Source organism: Phyllopteryx taeniolatus, chromosome 18 (genome assembly GCF_024500385.1).
Source record: "Phyllopteryx taeniolatus isolate TA_2022b chromosome 18, UOR_Ptae_1.2, whole genome shotgun sequence".
Lineage (NCBI taxonomy): Eukaryota > Metazoa > Chordata > Actinopteri > Syngnathiformes > Syngnathidae > Phyllopteryx > Phyllopteryx taeniolatus.
The window spans coordinates 13,678,078-13,694,967 of NC_084519.1; the positions used below are offsets into that span (position 1 = coordinate 13,678,078).

Consider the following 16,890-nt stretch of genomic DNA (forward strand, 5'->3'; position numbering starts at 1 on the left):
TCACGATCAGTATATTGCAGCAACTAATCTTGTCAAGCCTAAGGGTATTTTATTTGAGACTAAAGGTGGCTTCGGAGAAGCCGATATGGTTTGATTTCAAATTTGCAATCCTTCACTTAACCTCTCCTGTTATGTTGTGGGTCAAACTGACCCATTTGAAAGGTAAAATAAGTGTCGAAAGTAACCAATGAAACCAGAAAACAATTGTTTGGTCTAAACTAAAGAAATCCCCCAAAAGCAATGACAAAACAATGTTGAAAGTAGTTTTTTTTTGGTAGAAGACTTCTTCTTGTTTGAGTTAACATGTATAATTAACTTATCCAATGAAAATGATATTTGTACAAAATGTTTTAAATGCATTTTTGTTATTCAAAAACAGAATGAGCCTCACTGCAGCCCCATCTGTGAGCGGTAATGTATCAGACAGTGATTAAAATTCTTCGTAATCAAGTTAATGATGAGAATACAAATAAGCTTTGAATTTTTAAAATGTATGACACTTTTGGATAATTAAGCAACCCCCGCGTCAAAGTGACCCACGACTATTATTGCTGTAACGGTGAACGGATTGAAATTAACTATTGGCTTTGCTAGTTAGTTGTATAACTCACACACACACACACAAAAATAGTTTCTGACGCTTTTGGATAATTAAACACGCTCCCGGGTCATATTGACCCAGATAGATCACTGCTGTTCCTGAGAAATAGACATAAAGGGAGGGTTAAAAAGCACGGCATGCACAATGTGTTGTCCTGTTAAATTAAGGGCTGCTATTTGCAAATGCTGCATGAAAATGGATTTGTCTTTGAATAATGCAAATGATGTCCGGAGAAATGCGCGACGAGGCAAACAAAACGGCAGACAAATGTCAATCCTTTCACCGCATTCAGACAAAAAGACATTTAAATTAGCGTTATCTCCCGCACTGTTGTGTCCTTCAATTTTTCCCATCTCATTATTTTGAAACAGATGGGACGTGAGGGGAAGAAATGGAGGTTTAAGGATGAGAAAACACAAAGAAAATGGCTTCCTCTTTGTGTCGGACGGGCATCGTTAAGGCCACGTCTGCAGTAATTCACAGATTTGTTTTCAAACTGCATTATATATGTTTGAAGATAATTACTGAATACGTGCAAACATTGACAAGTATGTAATTCTCAGTTGTGGAGATATAGTGTGAAGCTTTTTTTCACCATTTCCATTTTTCAGATTTTTTTGGGGGGGGCATAGATAAAAACGGCGCCACGTGACTACACAAAAACTGAGCACCTTCGTTTACATCGGCCGTTATCCGGTGCGATTTTCAAAAATCTATGATATATTCAAACGATGAACCGCCATAAAGTGGCTGTTCACTGTGAATTAAAATGCTGTGTTTTAATATTGCTTTGCCTTCTTGGTGTTTTTTTAAAAGGTTTTGCAGCATGTGGCCGTTTACGGCAGCTGTCGTATTAATGCAGAATGGCGTGGTGTTTTCTGGAAAAAATGAGTAAGGAGGGGTTGGGAGCAGGAAAGTAAGAAATTTGCACGTAAAAAAAACAACACGGGTGAAAGTTTTAGACGTCCTAAATATATTAGGAAATGTCAACGTTTCAATAAGTGTGCCGTGTCGCCGCTGCCAAAATGGCTTCGGCGACCACACGAAAGTTACGTATGAAGGACCTTGCAAAAATGATTTTGTATTATTGTTCCCCCATTTGTTATTAAACAAAGAATTAAACTCAATGAAGTATGATCTGCGAGAGCTAATGCACCAGATGTTGATGATAATTGTTAGTCATGGAGTTCATGATGAGAATACAAACTATATTGAAATTTTTCAAATGTATGACACTTTTGGATAACGAAGCAAACCCTATGATTGCTGTTCCTGAGAAACAAGCGTAACACAAAAGTTACAACATTTTGTTAATTTTCATGTATTTATTTTTACATTGTATTATATTAATTATTATTTTTATTTCATTTATTTAACATTTTCTCTTCTTTGGTAGGGTTGCATATATTTTTCTATGTATTCTTAATATGTTTTTTAAATTGTATTTATTAGAATTTTTTTATTGGCACTGTTTTTATTTGTATATTATTTAATTGTATTTTCTATTTTACATATTTTTTTATTTTTACTGTTATTCTGATTGGTTGGGCTTAATGACGCTCGGTATGCTATAACATGAAATAGTTATAAAATATACAACACATACATGAATAATAATAATAACATCCATCGATTTTCTGAGCCGCTTCTCCTCAGTAGGGTCGCGGGCGTCCTGGACCCCATCCCAGCTATCATCGGGCAGGAGGCGGGGTACACCCTGAACTGGTTGCCAGCCAATCGCAGGGCACATAGAAACAAACAACCAATTGCAAACACATTCACACCTATGGGCAATTTAGAGTTGTCAATTAACTTACCATGCATGCTTTTGGGTTGTGGGAGGAAACCGGAGTGCCCGGAGAAAACCCACGCAGGCACGGGGAGAACATGCAAACTCCACACAGGCGGGGGCGGGGATTGAACCCCGGTCCTCAACACTGTGAGGCAGACGCTCTAACCAGTCGTCCACCGTGCCCCCATAATAATAATAATGATTTAAAAATAAAACGAAAAAGGCATCACAGCAGCCGGGTGCTTAGCGAATCCGCCTCACAATTCCGAGGTCGTAGGTTTGAAACTGGGATCCCGTCTTCCGCTCTGTCGTTTGCACGTTCTCCCAGCGATAGTGTGGGTTTCCTCCCAACAAACAATTATTGTGCTAATGCTGATAATGATCATCATCGTCGTCATTATTTTGAAGGTGACACGGCAGCTCTGCGGCTTGCAGGTGTGATGACATTTCAAACACTTTTCCACTTTTTCTTTTTTACGTTAGTGATGACGAAGAGCGGCAATCCATCACACTCAGAGTTTCTGCCAAGGTGGAGATGCTTTCAATTCTGTTTGTGTGTGCTTTACAATGACATCTGAGTCCTACAAATTGCAATGAAATCTGTCGCTAGGCCGCATGCCAAGCTCAAGATTAGACCCCCGTTCCCTGCATACTAATGTCAACGTGCGGCTGCGATGTTTTAGAGATGGATTTTGAAATGTATATTGTATAACGCGTAATAAGAACCTGCAGATGGGCGTAATAGCCATCCACTGTCGGAGAGCCGCGCCGACAGCAACATCATCCCAAGTCGCAGCTCTTCGGGATTGTGCCGGTGGTCTTTCATGCTCGCTCTCGCCGAGGATTCAAAGGGAACAATCACCGCGCTTTAGACGAGCTTTTTTTTAGACTACAGTCGCCGTTTTAAAGCCTCGCTTGCGTAGCGTTGCCGCCGCATAGCAAGGCGCAGGAGAGAGAAAAGTTCCTGTGATGTGTCTGGCAGCTTCGCTCCCGACAGTGTGAAGAGGACGAGCCGAAGTGACTCGATGTTTTTACAGAGGCTCAACTGTCACAATAGTGACTCTGCTTTTCTGTCAAGCATCACCTTTTGACTATTTGATTTTGTCCTTTGACCTGAGCCATCTGGTGTGTTAGATAGGATTGAAAATCGGTTTTGTACTGACAGGGAGAACAAAAAAAAGCCAGAAAGTTGAAAAAAAAAAGCTCTTGTGACAGGGAGTAGATCAATGGAAAGGGTAATCAACTTGACCTCAGAATGGCCATCTTGTGTCAGATATCATTCAAAATCAATACGGTTTTTGTCGTGACGTCAAAATGAGATTGGTTGATAATTGCTGCTGCTCGAGCGTTGAAGAGAAAATCTACCCCTGTGGTGAACTCAATCCTATTCCGTCTCACTTCGCCAAGGACAAAAATGTCGACAACAAAAAAAAAATCAAGTCTTTAGCTCCAAAGTCCAAGTCAAGTCTTAAGTCTTCTCGTTTTCGTCAAGTCAAGTCACAAGTCATCAAAACAGTGACTCGAATCGACTCGAGTCCAAGTCACAATGACTCGAGTTTACTAGCTTCGATTGTGAGTAATATTTTCTAGCTTGAAAAGGATCAACCATTCTGGAAGTCACAATAAACATAATAATAATGCCCATTTGCCAAAATAACAAAAACAAAAAAACAATCCCCATCCCTACAAGTGAGGATGTTGGCTGATAATTTCGGGCTCGAGCACTAAAGAGAAAGAAAACCCACGGATGTGACAATCTCGATCCTACACTGTGCCATTTCGCCAAGGACCACAAATCCAGCACATCTGTAACATAAGAGTACTTTCCACAATAAATGATCATTTAATAATACAAATATACTCCACACCTGTCTGGCTCGTAATAACAGTCGTCAGTTTTATGTCGGAGATCATGTCAGTTCGGATAGCGCTCTGCATCCGTACTCCACTTTTCATCTCCTGTGACCTCGGGAGTGGGGGACCAGCCTCGGGGGAACTATAAAAAGACTTCAAATGGAGCAACACCAGCCCAGACGATGGCGACGGGGAGGGCGGCGTCTAAGCTGGGTGCCCTGACTCTACTCGCGGGGTCAGGCAGAATCCACAGAGTCCATTAGCGCATTAGGCAGGGCCAGAAGAAGAGCGCGAGGAAAAAAGCCAGAGAACATTCCCATTCCATCCTCCTCCACACTCCCTAATGGAGCTGCAATAAGGTGTGCGACCAAAGTGGAGCGAGGCTGAGTGACTTTAAGGAAGAGAGATGAGGACGCAAATGAAATGGGCGCCACTGATGATCATTTCTCTTGATGGGGGCTCAGCAAAGCGCCATCAGAGATTCAGAAGAAAGTGCAATGTGGCTCCATAAAGCAGGATCACGGGAAAAACAAAAGCTTTGTTTTCCTGCATTGTCTTTCTCATGCCTGAAAGTAGTGAGAAGGAGCTGAGCGCTCAATAGACCTCCGCCAAGTTTGAACTCTGACAAAAACAAGTTTTTGCAAATACCGTACTGTAGAATGGTGCGTTCTGACAAGGACAAGGCTGCAGTGTCAACTCTCTTCATAAGGTATATGCTCGTAAGTAGGAGTGCCGGAACTGTAAAAACCCATTAAAAACGATTTGCCTACAGCAGAAGCACGAATGATGAGCCGCAATAACAATGTACTATAAGCTGGGTTTACATGGAGCCTTGTATTCCGATTCCAATCAGTTTAGAAGCCCAAACCAACTGAAAATGAGAGATGAGCTGTTTTTAACTACTTTTAACACATCTGTAAAAAGGCTGCTCTGATTAAATGTAGTGGCCCATGTGAACACCGCGTCGGAATAGATCGCGTCTCACATGTAAAAAAGTTGAGCAAGGGATCTTGAATAAGAAGGATTTCAATTGGAATACACAGTCTGGGTTGAAATCTGGTTTATGTCCTGGTTTATGGAGAATTACGTTTGGACACAAACTTTAGTAGAAATCGTGTCATTTCTGCGCAACCCTGCTATCAAACAATACCGTCACAGTTTCTCACTCGGTGGATGATGTCTTGTACGCTCACGCATGACGCCAATGCTAATAAGCATGAAGGGGAACAACCGCTGCGTGGTCCCGTGGGCTATGACGCATCCCGCTGAACTTTCAGTTCCACTCCGGAGGGTTTCTAGGCTGCTGCAGAGTGTGCGTGCAGTACATTTGTCACGTATGATGGATTGCCTCACTCCCCTGCAACTGCAAGCCCAGATTGAGAATTCAAATAATAATACAAAATAAACAGGTCTGTAGGGAGTGCTTTTTTTAAAATTCTATTTTAAGGCACGGCCATCAGTGTTTTTCTGCTCACATCCTATCTGGTTGCTCACTTTGTTTTCACATCGAAAGGAAGTTGGGTGATTCTGATAGCAGCCGCCCGCTTGGTATTATTGTGCCATTCGCCTCAAGGCAGTCCAACCGCATCCAAATTTAGAGGCTGCGCCAGCATGGAGGCTAATAAGTGCTCAATAAACCACCAACAAAGCCGATTTAACTGTGTCATAAATACTCAAGTGTTAGCTGTAGAATATAATGAATAATTATTAGAAACATAAAGTACACTCGTGTTAAATCCTCCTAATAAAGACACAGCTTAAAGTAACAATACGGAATATTGAGTTTTGCTCCCTGGCTCCCCCTGCAGTTGTGAAGAGTAATCGACTGTAGAAAATGTGTGTAAGCGTGCTAATGTTAGCGCCGACGCTAGTGTTCACACAACATGAGGTATCCAGGCTCAAACCATCTTTACCAATGCCATTGATCAGAAATATTTGTGTAATGTGTTTTTAATAGGAAAAATAGTACTCGATAATAATAACTGTAGCGTGAGGTGTCCTGGCTGGTCCACCAAAACCATTAAAGTATGAAATGAGAAAGTGGCTTTTTCAAACAGTTCTGAAAAATAACATTAGCGCCAGGAAACATCGGCGCTTAGGCTAGGTGTCCAGGCTGGTCCAGCCAATATTACAGACCAATAAAATATGATCTGCGGTCCCCATGGTAACGACAGAGATGGTCCGTTCTTCATCCTACATTCTCGGCATAATACACAGACCTTCAACTAACAACGCGTTCATTCACAAGGGAAATTTGTGGCATCTACAATGAAAAAAATGTGAGGCAAAGCAGGCATGCAAAATGACTAGTAATAGTGAAAATGTTTGAAATACTTAAAATTGTGTCTGTACAAGTCTGAGGAGATGAAATAGAGGTCCTAATTCCAATTGTGGATTTTACAACAGGATATGTCTTTAACTCAAAAGTCCACAAGCGTCCAATGACTTTTTAATAAGATGACATTTACTCTATGCACTATACAGTACATATTTTTTGGGGGAAAATACATCATCACTGGCCATGTACAGTGTGCATTAAAGTCAAATCATTGGCAAAAAGAAAGGAACTCGAGTGTGACGTTGGCCATTTGGATCCATCCGTCAGCGTAAGCAGACCCGACATCTCTGGAGAGTTTCACATAATAAAAGGGAGCAAGGGAGACAGATTTTTCGGTGGAGAGTTCTCCACAAGTGCGGTCCAAACGTCGGTTATCTGTCCAGGCGGGTACTCAACATGCCCCTCGGGGCAGGAGATACAACAGAACCCCTGCTGGACTAACATGGGGCGGAAATCTATAATCACTTTATATTCTATATTTATTTACTGATCCACTGTTCATGCCACGGATCTGCGATGTCTGCTGTAGAGGATAGTAGTCCTCACTGTCCACCTATTCCAAAAGCGTTGTGAGCGAGCTGGCTGATTTATGCAGAGGAAACATATTCCCCCCCCCCCCCCCCCCAACCCTGAGTTTCACCTCATGGCTACGCTCTTTATGCAAACACTCCATTCAGATGATCACATTGCTGCAGTGCAGGAATGGAAGTGGCTTCAGTCACGCAACATGTTGCCACGGTGACAGTCTCGCCTTGCCTGATTTGCACCTAGTGCAAAAACTCTCACCGTGCTTGCATCCCGCTATCATGCCGATCAGCGTGAAAGGCTCACGTGTCAGTGCAGGTAAGATATGCAAATTAACATGTGGAGTCTTGTGGAATTTGGAATTTTGTCTTTTTTCAGGGCATTGAAATGTGTTTGAATTATCCTTCCCAAAAAACTCATTTTTATTCCAATATTGGCTTCAAAATTTAGCATCACTAGTATTTATGTCCGGACTAGTTTGATCCGACTAGTCGACGAGTCGACTTTACTGCTCTGCATAGGTGTTTTTTGCGCTTGAAGTCGACTAATCGCTAATCCCGTTCTTGGCATCGCGTCTTTATGACATTGTGTCGTGACACTTGTTGCAGAACGGCATACGGCAAATAAATGTGTAAATATTATTCAGATAGCACGGTCCATTGCAAATCTATCCTTGAATACAATAAAAGCACAAGGAGAATAGAAATAAAAACAATTTCCCTTGGATATGGGACAACACAAGTGAGGAATAGTTATTTTAGGCTATATTTGATTGTACATATCCCATTTAATTGTACTGCATTACTGGCAACTACTATGATACAATACATTATTATGATAAACGTGTTTCTATCGTTGATTTTTTTTTTCTTTAAATGGGATATTTTCCTGTCAATGTACATTACCTGGATTTGAGACAAGCTGACATTTTTCCGGCGTGTTGCACAGCACTCGCAGGCCCATTCGTCACCGCGCACGTGTGTCAGCGTCCATTATAAAGCCCACCGTGACTCGGCCCAAATGCCAAACGTGCAGCAGAAAGGTATTGTTGGAAGCGGCTTTCATCAGAGCGCACTCAGGTGAGAAAAATGAGGAAAAGAAAATGCCCCTTTTGGTCACTTGGAATCCATCAAAAGTGGACAGGATGCCAGCAGAAAAGCACCCCATTTCTTACTTTTATAATACACTGTATAATATTACATGATAATTAGATTTAAAAAAAAATGTTTTGCTGTATTTAAAATTAAATAAGGTATACTAATGATCGTTTATTTTTCATATATGCAAAGGGATCAATGACTTAAAACCTAATCCAAATGTCTTTAGCAGTTGGTCTTGTTCCCGTTAACTTTGCTGACTTTTTTGAACATTTTAACATCAAAATGTATATTATCATAATGTACCTATTTGAATCGACTTTCTTCTTTTGTTTCCTGCCCAACAACTGTAGATGTAAATTAGCCTCTGCTAAATTTCAGCTCATTTTAAAAAAGAAATCAGATGAAGAAAAATGACAATAGAGGGCAGGGATAATCCACAGGAACAAAAAGTCGGGCACACAGAAAAACAACAGAAAATGGAGGCCGCGGGTTGAATTTAAAGGTGCCGAGACGAGCGGGTCAACTCGTCCAACCGCGATGAAACGGAACATCGTCAGACTAAGTGTTTGTATTGCTGCTTCCATTAGAGCCACAAAAAACAAGGTCGCTCAGGCTGTGCCAAAAGTCCCATTAGCTACGATTAACATGCACACAGGCAATAATGCTGCCATGAAGTAAAACTGTACAGGTATAATACTTTGAGTGTTTCATTGTGGTACTGGAAGGCCGAGTCTATTTGTAACGCAAAGAAATAGGTGGACCAGGCAGGACACACTTGTCGCGTTTGCGTTAGCATAGGTGCTAAGTGTTCATTATAACCCACAGAAACAATCTGAAAATTGTTAAAAAAAAATCAAGCAAGGAACACAAAATCCCTAATCTCGTATATACTGTATAGTTATATAGTATAGTCTTTATGAATGAATGGCGGCAGGAAAAAATTAGCCCTTTCAGTGGCGTACGTTCCATTGCTTAAAAAAAAAGAAGCATTTAAACGGCTTGGCCAGAATGGGAGCCTTGTTCATTTTGTTGGCTTTATTTTTACAGCATAATGGAGGGAAAATTGCCCCTCGCTGCACCCACTGAAGAGGGTTTTTGGAAGGCAATAACAGAGCGCGATGTCGTTTTAATGAGCAAACATCTAGCTATTCTTGGACAGCTCGCCTAACCCAAGACATCACACATTTGCTTGGGAATGGAGATGTTTGTGCTATGTATGCTTAAATCAAAAAGCACACAGAGCGACTAACTTGTTGAATTAGAATTACAATGACTACATACACACACACAATCTATTGCGTAGTATGAAATATATTAGAAAATGACTAGAAACGGAAATGAAATGCTGCAAGACGTCATATTAGTTATGGAAAAATTGCAGGGGAAGATTGCTAGTAAACATTAGCGCTTATGCTAGGCGTTAGTTCTCTATATTACAAGAAAGTTAAACAACTGAGAAGTAATATTAGCGCTACTAAACATTAGCGCTTATGCTAGGTGTTAATTCTCCATATTACAAGAAACTTAAAGAACTCTGAGAAGTAATATTAGCGCTACTAAAAATTTGCGCTTACGCTAGGTGTCCAGGCTGGTCCACGAATATTCCAGGTCGCGTAAGTATGATCTAAAGATGTTCTTCTAATTACTACATGCATATCACACCAGTTTTAACAGTAATGTTAGCGCCAACACAACATGAAAGGTGTCCTGGCTGATCACCAAGATCACAGTTCACTAAACTGGAAAGAGTGTCTCTTCTTTGTCATAGAAGAAATTGAAATTACTCTGAGACGTAACATTGTGTCCTGGCTGGTCCCCCCAAAACACAGACCAACTAAGTGATTTTGGGTAAAGACAACACAGCTCTTCTTTGAATTACAATTCAAACAATTCTCAGAAGTAAACGAGCGCCAGCAAACATTAGCGGTTATGCTAGGTGTCCTGGCTGGTCCTCCATTATTACAGACAACTGAAGTGATGAAAGTATACTCTAGCGTGTAGGTGTGCGTATGTGTGTTGTGTGGGATTCAAAGGCGAGTCTTGGCTGCTGATTACACCAGCCAGCCTCATACAAAACAAAGCTTTGATTCTATTTGCCTTTCTTGTGCAGTCCTTCATTGTGGCTCATTGAGGTTGCCTTACAAGTGAGTCCACAATCAAGGTGACTGCACCTGGACACGTTTGTTCTTCTAAAGAACGCGTACAAACTCATAAAACACTCACACGCTTGTTGTTTTATTAACTTGAACAATGAAGCTATTCATCATTCATTGTCAGCATTCACTTCGCTTTCCTCGAATTCTTTGCCCTCGTTTCAAAGAAGCTCGCTAAGTGCACTTAAAATTAAAATTACGACCTTCTGACATTGTTCTCCTAATTTTATATATCTTTTCATAACAAATTTAATTAGTAACACTAATTCATCCCCTCATGAAATTTCACTTTTTTTTGTAACATTCGACTTCCTTCTCAACAATACGATTTATTTTCTTGTAACGTTACAGGATAATTCTCAGATTACTATTACTTATTAATTACAACAACTTTTCTTGTACGATTACGACTTTTTGTAACATTATGAGTTTGCATCAACTTCTTCCCGGAATGTTACAACTTTTTAAATGGTAACAATAAGACTTTATTCTCGTAATAGTATGAAATATTTTTCTATCTATCTATCTTTCTCACAACAATACAACAGTTTTTCATAATGTACGACTAAATTCTTGCAACATTGTTTATTTTTCTCGTAACGTTAAGAATTTTTTCCTGCAACAATGCAACAGTTTTTTTTCCATAACATTCTGTTTTCTTGTAACACCACAAATGTAGCCTTGTAAAATTATTATTATTCCCATCACATTACAACTTTTTCCTTGTAAAACTACTTTTCGCTGAACATTATAATTTGAGTCTATTAACTTGACTTTTTCTTTGGTAAAATTGGAGCCTTACAGTAGTAAAATATTTATGGTATTATCAACTTCACTTAAACATTATGAAGTTACCCTCATATCCTCTTGCAATATTATGAGATTTTTCCTCGTAAGATGGCCACTTTATTCTTGTAAAAGTGTGCTTTAAAATCCCATACAAAACAATCATTTAAAACTCCGTGATACAGCGTGGACATGAACGATGAACTACGATATACCCTGATCATCAGATCAATATCCATACATCGAGCAGACGTGCTTGCAATCCCTTATGGAGTAGCAATTCTGGGCCCAAGCAGTACTTATTAAGATTGGGACGCAGTGTTTGCTGATGGATTGGCGCTCGGAACATGCTCGGAACCGTGACCTCACGGGCACGGTTTTCCTCGCATTCATACTCGTGCCTCCGCCCCATGTCAAACATGAATTGTCTCGCCATTCAGCGTGAGGCTTTTTCCAAATGAGCTTCACTGGGAAATCTATCAAGCTGCTTCGCATCATCAGTATCTCAGATCTTTGTTGAGATTGACTCCTCTACATAGTCAACCAGCAATATTTCACGTTCCCCCACAGGGGATCGGTGTGTTGATAGCGGCAGCTACGACTAATAGCTGGAAGTATCATCATATTTAAATGTCTTTGGTGTTGCTTTACAAAGGAGCTCTTTGGAATGTGTCCCTGTGAAGGACATGTAGGCATCTATTAAACACAAACATTGGCATACAATGTGTTCCACGCTACAGCATAATTGAATGTGGGGAATTCTTGATTTGAGCTTTGTCAATGCTGTATTTATGGAGCCATTACACTAATCGTTTTAGATGACACATACTGTAATATATGCATATGAGTATTAGTTATATTGTCTGTCTACATGCAGACAACTTTATTTTAGTTTATTATGGACAGCTTGTACTTACACTCAGATGAGTGTTACGAATGTTAAATTGCTATTCAAAACATTGCCCGTACGTGATTTTATTCTGTCAGTTCGAGACTTTATTTCCAAAAGGACAAATAATTTTAAAATTAATAAAGTCACCCCGCAACGGATTATATTTGACTTAGGTGGTTGGTAGCATTTGCTTGGTAGAGGGTCCTCTATCTCTGCTGAAATAGTGCAATTTAATCTTTGGCATTCAGCTACATTAAAAAGAAGCTTCTTTCTTGTCTTTTCTTTTCTTCTTTTTTTTCAACCCATTACCAGCCTTTGGGTCTCCCGTGGAGCGCCAGTCTGCTACTTTGATTCGACCACCTGTCTGTGTTGCTTGCGGCGAGCTTGGCCTTAACTTTCAAAGCCCCGACACGTTGTCAGAACACAAATTGCAACCTAAGATCGTTGTTGTCGCCCACCAGTAAAACGGAGGAGGAGGAGAAGTCTCACCGGTGGCGAATGGTCCAGGAGTAACGCAATCGTTTGCTACCTTGCGTCCTTAATGGGAAAATAAGCCGACCAATATCCCTCTCTGATGTGTCAGTGGGCTTACGTGTGTTGTCGAGAACAACAGAGATTCAAACATTTTTTGAACCAGATTTAAAAAATAAAACATTTAACCAGGTTTTCCATCAATTTTGACAGACCAGCATCAATAGAAGTGGATAAATAAGCATTCATAATATAACTCACCATTAAATGTAGTTGTTGTAATTAGCGAGAGCGCTTGTTTGCCTTTAATGAGCCAGTCCCATCCTGCGCGAATGGGAGACAATGCGTGTTACTGCATGTTCAGTCTACCGCATAGTTTTGTTTTGGTTGCCATCATTGGAGTAAATCCTGCTTTGCATGAGTAGGATGTTGCTTTCTGAAGGCTTCGTTGCCTCTTTTGCGGGCCTGTCTCCGCATTTTACGCAAAGTGGCCTTTGCGTGTGAGAATCACCTGTAACCATAAAGGCGTATTTTGAATAGAACTGCTGATATTGTCAATGTTTGTACTTGGTACTTTTTACTTTTGCTACAACTATATCATGTGACCGAGACAAGTGCTTTGACATGTGTACGGAGGCCCAAGCAGATGCACCTGATTTTCAAAATAAAAACTTAATTCAGGCTCTGATGATCTCTTTGTGTGCGGACCACTGGATTAGCAGAAACTTGCTAATCAACCCTGTGTTGCTTTGGCCTTGTTACTGGGAAAAAAATATCTTCTCGGGTACACTCAGCAACCGGTACAACCGCGTATTCAATTCGAATGCCATTCAAAAGTGCACCGTTGATATTTGATGCATCTCCCTGGTGGAACATCACAATCAATTATATGTCAATGTGATGCATAATGCCAAATAATCGGGTATGTGTAGCTCATCTAAACCTAGTGCTGGTAACGCTGCGTATTCAACAACGCTGGAACTCTGCTTAAGTTTTGAGCTTTGACATGACGACAGTGTTTCCGTGTAGTCGGGTCATTGCTTTGAAAATGGCGGCTCTCGGTCCACCCTAGCTGCAAGTCATGGGCGGGGCTCAAACAAGTACCCGCCCCTTAGGTCTATCGCTAGTCGGCATGGTAACGAAAGCCATTTTCACAATGACACACCCCACAGTAGAGGGTATTGTGTGACTATTGACAGGACCTCCCCCTTTAAACGGGCTGACTTCAGTGAAGTGTCTTGGCCTTTGGGGCGTTTGATGAAAGAATGTCACAACAATGTTAGGACACCTAAGAACTTAAAAAAATGAATAAAGTGTCTCCTTTAAAATTCATCCATTATTCTTTGACAGAGAATAGAAAATGTTGAAAACAAATAGTTTATTGTTTAAGGCCCATGCTCAATTGCTACACAAAGTTTATTTTTTTGAAACTAAATTCTTTTTGAATTTTTGGTTTCCTCATTTAAAAAAAACTATCTTGTACAAACCAAAAACTAGCATAGAATTAAAAAAAAAAATGCAAAAAGAAAACTAGAATTAAAAATCTGTTTGGGTTTAGGTTTGGTCATTTCATAAAAAGAGGAAAATACAAAATAAACAAAGATTTCTTTAGTATTGAGCACTACAAATGGCCACTGTTAACATGGCACTTCCATCACGTGTCAAATCTGTTCCTGTTATCGATGAAATGAAGGGAATTTGAAGTTGTTTTTATTATAATGCGACCCATAAGAATACAGTAGTCGATGAAAGCATGATCTTCTCGACGGAATAAATTAACCTCTTTAATATAAACACCAACATTCACCGTGACCGTCAACTTGACTTGCACATCGCCGCTCATTTGGAGTCCCTGCCGCTATTCGCCTTGCGATGATCTAGTCAAGTGGCTGTTGGCACGCCGAGCACGAAAGCATCCGTGGCCCCCGCCGCCATTGATGCTCATTTAGGAGCCGGTCTCCAAAGGGGATTAACGCAGGAGGGATTGGAAACTCAAAAGATTGGAGGTGTGTGTGTGGGGGGAAGGAGATAAAAGGCTTGCATAAAAAAGACAAGGTAACTCCATTTCTCTTTTTGCATCATTATGCTCAGCGTGGCTGTCTGCTGTCCGCAGGCGGCTGCTGTGGTCAGGTGGCGGCCCTAATGATGCGCGGCAAAGGAATCATCTGGACACGACCGTGTCTGAATTTCTCTGAATTTGCAAGGCCGGCCTGCAGGAACGAGCCCCAAAGACTACCTGTGCAGTCGGTGGGGACTGGTATAACAAATGACAGTTAGGAAGGGAAATAATGAGTTGGGATCGGGTTCCAGCTCATAATAAAATAGTCCTCAGGGATGCAGACTGCGCAGTCTGTTTGAGGTAGCGTCAAAACGTCTGGAACGGAGAGTGCGGGTGGTGGTATGCACGGTGAGCAGAGCGCGAAGACAAGGTGAATTCTTGCCAGGGCTGTTTTTCTATATAAACATTAAGCAGTGAATTTGTCTGTGTGAGTGAAGAGAGGGCCAATGAACCAAACCAGGGAGTACAGTTCAGAGCGGTGGGTGTTAAAAGGAGCGGATGGCAGCGTCGTATATGGTGTTTAGCTTGTATCTACATCAGTAATTTGTGTGCATGGGCGTGCACAAATTGCACACAAACACACACACGTCAACAACTTCACCACATTCCAGTAGAGATGTGAAATTCTAAATCCTTTCATATGCCAACAAGGATTGTTCAAAAGAGGGATTCAGAAAAGATCCCGGTGGACAAAGAGATTGCGTCCATTTTCTTTGTGTTACCTTACAACTGGCCTTTCATGCACATGGCTGCGTTTTGGCAGGTCTGTGTGAAACTCTCCAAAAACGCCATTTTGACTTGGTCACATTCAGTCTCTGCTTCCAGCTTGTTCAATTGGCCCCGGTTTTATCACGTCCTGTGGCGCTTTCTCTCGACAAGACTTGAAAGGAAGGAGGCATCGATACCGAAAATCCCTTGGCAGCTTTCACCCTTGGCGACTCCTCTTCAGACATCACAATGACAACATTGTGTGTCTTTATGTGCCGTTCCGAGAGATGGCGAAATCATATAATGAAGCAGAATCTCAGGCCTGCCTTCAAGTCATTTCACCGAAACCTCTCAAGCCTGCTTTGCTCTCAATGAATCAATCAATATGTAAACATGGAACATTTTTAAATTGGTATCGTACCGGGACCGAGCCCTGCTGTGAATTGCGAAAATTGTCCCCCCCCCCCTAAAAAAGTTTATAATTGCCAATAGATCCCATGAGACTACGACAAAGCACAACTTTTCTATTAGGCAGGGCTATGGCCTAACTAAATAAAGCGCCTCCCCTCACTTATACATAGTTCTTGGCAGCAAGATGCCACAAGGTGAGAGATCATTTTACCTCCAAATTTATCTAATAGGAAATAATAGAAATAATCTCTTTCAGGGTCAAACTGTCACCAAAATGAAGCCTTTATTAACTGTGCATGCATTTTAAAGAATCGTTGTAACAATTTACGACATTGGGAGAGTTTGATGTAATTCCCACACTACCCTCGAGTCCAAATTTCCCATCACCCCTCCCAGCTGTCCTCGGGTCGTTATGACCCACCGTCATTTGTGTCACACCGTTGGGTAATAAGTGTCGGAAATGAAGGTCTTACGACAACATGACTATTCCATGAACTGCACTACCGTAACCCGCAAAAGGTGAACATTTGCAATAAAGAGACCATATAAATTACCATATAAAATGCCAAAATGTGCCCCGGGGTACAAATGCTTTAAAAAGTGGGTGCATCTTTGGGCATATTGAGCCCCCCTGAAAGGCGATTCATCCGGTGTAAGAATAATGATAATCGAAAATGGTGTCCTGCAGCTTCCCACTAAAGTTCCTGTTATCCAAAATGTCCAAATGCGAGATTGCACCACCACAAGCGAGCAAAAGTGTAAAGATAGCCACTGCAGTCTGCAAAACAACATGAATTGATCATTTAGCAGCCGGCGTACAAGCAGCGCATAAGGCAGAGTTGAGATATTGTGATTATTTCACAGTTTTCTGTGGAACTGCAAACAAACAAATTTATTACAATGACAAATCCGCTCTCAATGCTTTAAGTAGTTTTCCTGCATTTTAATGGAGACAATCAGCGCATGATTTACGAGTCGAGCGAACATAAACAACTGTTCTGTAAGAGATATTGCGTTGCAAACAAGCAAGCGCGCTACATAATTAAACCACTTTCTCACGGCATGTTAATCCTGCAGATTTGGAGGTAAAAAAATACAAATAAAAAATCTGGACGTTTTATGGAAGAGCGTTTCACTGCTATATCGTCGTTCGAACCCTGGCGACTGTATAATGGGAAGGAGAGCCCCAGTTGCTAATGC

General features: G+C 41.1%; 1 long non-coding RNA gene across 4 annotated transcripts in view; it reads right to left on the bottom strand.

Moving 5' to 3' along the window:
- The window catches only part of LOC133468002 (uncharacterized), a 104,230-nt gene that overhangs the window by 47,134 nt on the left and 40,206 nt on the right, over window positions 1-16,890 (bottom strand). The window lies entirely within an intron of this gene.